The sequence below is a fragment of the Phyllobates terribilis genome, unplaced genomic scaffold, assembly GCF_046119375.1.
Source record: "Phyllobates terribilis strain yellow unplaced genomic scaffold, ASM4611937v1 Scaffold_3__8_contigs__length_932513732, whole genome shotgun sequence".
In the NCBI taxonomy this organism is placed as follows: Eukaryota; Metazoa; Chordata; class Amphibia; order Anura; family Dendrobatidae; genus Phyllobates; species Phyllobates terribilis.
The window spans coordinates 520,624,004-520,628,562 of NW_027362763.1; positions in this window are offsets into that span (position 1 = coordinate 520,624,004).

The following is a 4,559-nucleotide window of genomic DNA, read 5'->3' on the forward strand; positions in this document are numbered from 1 at the left end:
ACTGCGACCTCCACCACTTTTCCCAGGCGCATTGATATTGTCTTTTTATTCCACTGTGACCTCCACGTCTCTTCCAAGGGGCATTAAAACCATCTTGTTGAGCTACTGCGACCTCCACCACTTTTTCAAGGGGCATTGATATTGTCTTTTTATTCCTCTGCGACCTCCACCATTCTTCCAACGGGCATTGCATTTCCTCCTAATTTTAGTCAGCTTTTGCTTTTCAATGCAAAGGCGAACACTAAGGGAGACCCACTCCCCAATAATGGGTAGAAGGTTTTTAGTATGCTGTAATCCACGTCTGTTTCAAGGGGCATTGCAGTTCCTCATAATTTTTGGAAAGCCTTCCATTCACTGCTTAGGCCAACAGTGCAAAGGAGACCCAGTTGCTATAAATGGAAAAAAAGGTTTAGTTAAGGCCCTCTGACCTCCATGTCACTTCCAAGGGGCATTGGAGTGCCTCGAAATTTTTGGTAAGCATTGCACTTAATGTATGCCCTATAACTGTGTAGCCGAACCGCTCCTTTTGGCACAGAAACATATCCTACAAGACATGTGTGGTTGACTGGCCTGATATTGATGTGAATGGTCCCTGTTCCTCCTGCTCTTTCTCCTTTGCCACCACCTCATCCATCATTCATCACCTGAAGCTTTGTTTTATCGGGAGTCATAGAACTGGGATAGTAGCAGGAAAACATCCAGCAATCCTTGGAGGAGGTAGGATATGCGCCAAAACGCTGACCACCTCAGGCCTAGCTGCTACTACATACATGGGCTTGCATTCCAAGAAAACAAAGCAGACGCTAACTTCTATCATCATCATCATGCTCCTCACCTTGGCACTCTCAACTCCCCTGATTGAGAAGCCAGGGCCCACCGGAGGAGTCTGGTTCTCTGGTGGGCTCGTCCAATGCTGCCCTAAAGCAGGCCAGGCTAAGAAAAGTGTGGGGGAACTTCCAAGGAGAAATAGGGGTGGCCGGGGATCGTTTATGGACACCCGGCCGCCCCCAGGCGGCTGGGGACCGTGTGTGGACACCCGGCAGCGGGGCGGCTGGGGACCGAGCGTGGACACCCGGCCGCCCCCTGGCGGCTGGGGACCGAGCGTGGACACCCGGCCGCCCCCTGGCGGCTGGGGACCGAGCGTGGACACCCGGCCCCCAGGCGGCTGGGGACCGAGCGTGGACACCCGGCCGCCGGGCGGCTGGGGACTGAGTATGGATACCTCGCTGCTGAAGCAGCCGTGAGGTAGTGGCCAGCTTCGGCCTCCTCCAAACTAAAAGGCCCCATTTCAAGTGCAAGCTAGCAGTATGGTATTGCAGCCTGGGGGTGGGTGGGTGGCAGGTTGCACACTTACGCGTGCATTCCAAGAAAACAAAGAAGATGCTAACTTCTATCATCATCATGCTCCTCACTTTGGCACTCTCAACTCCCCTGATGGAGAAGCCAGGGCCCACCAGAGGAGTCTGGTTCTCTGGTGGGCTCGTCCAATGCTGCCCTAAAGCAGGCCAGGCTAAGAAAAGTATGGGGGAACTTCCAAGGAGAAATAGGGGAGGCTGCGGAACGTTTATGGACACCCGGCCGCCCCCAGGCGGCTGGGGACCGTGTTTGGACACCCTGCCGCCGGGCGGCTGGGGACTGAGTATGGATACCTCGCTGCCAAAGCAGCCATGAGGTCATGGCCAGCTTCGGTCTCCTCCAACCTAAAAGGCCCCATTTCAAGTGCAAGCTAGCAGTATGGTATTACAGCCTAGGGGTGGGTGGATGGCAGGCTGCATACTTGCGCTTGAATTGCAAGGAATGGGGGAGGTACAATTGAACACTGCCCTGGGACAAGGACTTGCACAGGGATAGTTGGAAGTCTGCATCTTCTGATGCGGAAAGGATCACTTCTGATGGGCACACTTTTAGGCAGTGACCTGGGTGTCAGAGATGCTTCCAGGGGTCTTCCCCATGCTGTTCCCATGTCTTTTCAGCACTGTATGCATGTGTCACACAGCACATGGCCAGATAAGATTGTAAAAGGTTAAAATGACATTTCCCGGTGAATGCATTTGTCACGATTGAAAGCAATACAAAAGTGCAAAAACGCATAAAAAATGCTACTTGTTAACATAGCCCAAGGTGTGGAGGAGTATTTTTGTTTTTGGTTATTTATTTTACCGAATACACAAGTCTTTACCCTGGAAAGGAAGTTCCTTAACAAATTTCGTAGGAAAACCATTTCAGTTTCGTTTTTGAACGTTTTATTGTGAGCCCGTAAAAGTGGCTTAATACCTCTGACCACGTTGTTGACAGCAGTGACCTGGGGGTCAGAAATGCTTCCTGGGGCGATGCCCATGCTGCCCGCATGTCTTTTAAGCACTGTACCATTTTGGGCACTTTTTAGGCTTTCTACAGACTGCCGGGGGTGCCGCCGCAAAAATGCTCGGGTCTCCCATAGACTAACATTGGGCTCGTTGCTCGGGTCGAGCACCCAAGCATTTTAGTGCTCGCTCAACACTAGTTATAACATACTGTATAATCCCTTGGTTACATACATGGGTTAGTTGTAATGTATAATCCCTTGGTTTCTGACATGGGTTACTTATATACAATCCCTTGGTTTCAGACATGGGTTACTTATATATAATCCCTTGGTTTCAGACATGGGTTACATATACAGTACAGACCAAAAGTTTGGACACACCTACTCATTTAAAGATTTTTCTGTATTTTCATGACTATGAAAATTGTACATTCACACTAAAGGCATCAGAACTATGAATTAACACATGTGGAATTATATACTTAACAAAAAAGTGTGAAACAACTGAAAATATGTCTTATATTCTAGCTTCTTCAAAGTAGCCACCTTTTGCTTTGATGACTGCTTGCACACTCTTGGCATTCTCTTGATGAGCTTCAAGAGGTAGTCACCGGAAATTGTTTTCACTTCACAGGTGTGCCCCGTCAGGTTTAATAAGTGGGATTTCTTGCCTTATAAAAGGGGTTGGGACCATCAGTTGTGTTGTGCAGAAGTCTGGTGGATACACAGATGATAGTCCTACTGAATAGACTGTTAGAATTTGTATTATGGCAAGAAAAAAGCAGCTAAGTAAAGAAAAATGAGTGGCCATCATTATTTTAAGAAATGAAGGTCAGTCAGTGCGAAAAATTGGGAAAACTTTGAAAGTATCCCCAAGTGCAGTTGCAAAAACCATCAAGCGTTGCAAAGAAACTGTCTCACATGAGGACCACCCCAGGAAAGGAAGACCAAGAGTCACTTCTGCTTCTGAGGATAAGTTTATCCGACTCACCAGCCTCAGAAATCGCAGGTTAACAGCAGTTCAGATTAGAGACCAGGTCAATGCCACACAGAGTTCTAGCAGCAGACACATCTCTACAAGAACTGTTAAGAGGAGACTTTGTGCAGCAGGCCTTCATGGTAAAATAGCTGCTAGGAAACCACTGCTAAGGACAGGCAACAAGCAGAAAAGACTTGTTTGGGCTAAAGAACACAAGGAATGGACATTAGACCAGTGGAAATCTGTGCTTTGGTCTGATGAGTCCAAATTTGAGATCTTTGGTTCCAACCACCGTGTCTGTGCGACGCAGAAAAGGTGAACTGATGGACTCTACATGCCTGGTTCCCACCGTGAAGCATGGAGGAGGAGGAGGTGTGATGGTGTGGGGGTGCTTTGCTGGTGACACTGTTGGGGATTTATTCAAAATTGAAGGCATACTGAACCAGCATGGCTACCACAGCATCTTGCAGCGGCATGCTATTCCATCCGGTTTGCGTTTAGTTTGACCATCATTTATTTTTCAACAGGACAATGACCCCAAACACACCTCCAGGCTGTGTAAGGGCTATTTGACCAAGAGGGAGAGTGATGGGGTGCTACGCCAGATGACCTGGCCTCCACAGTCACCAGACCTGAACCCAATCGAGACGATTTGGGGTGAGCTGGACAGCAGAGTGAAGGCAAAAGGGCCAACAAGTGCTAAGCATCTCAGGGAACTCCATCAAGATTGTTGGAAGACCATTTCCGGTGACTACCTCTTGAAGCTCATCAAGAGAATGCCAAGAGTGTGCAAAGTAGTCATCAAAGCAAAAGGTGGCTACTTTGAAGAACCTAGAATATAAGACATATTTTCAGTTGTTTCACACTTTTTTGTTAAGTATATAATTCCACATGTGTTAATTCATAGTTTTGATGCCTTCAGTGTGAATGTACAATTTTCATAGTCATGAAAATACAGAAAAGTCTTTAAATGAGAAGGTATGTCCAAACTTTTGGTCTGTACTGTATAATCCCTTGGTTTCATACATGGGTTAGTTATAATGTATAATCCCTTGGTTTTAGACAGGAGTTAGTTATAATGTATAACCCTGTGATTTCAGATATGGGTTATAGTGTTTAATCCTGTGAATTCAGATATGGTTTAGTTATAATGTATAATCTTGTGATTTCAGACATGGGTTAGTTAAAATGGACCAATCTGCTTTTTGATAAGTGCATCAAGGGGGAATACAGAATTGCAGCAGCTGATGCTTTTCATGAGAACACATTGCATAA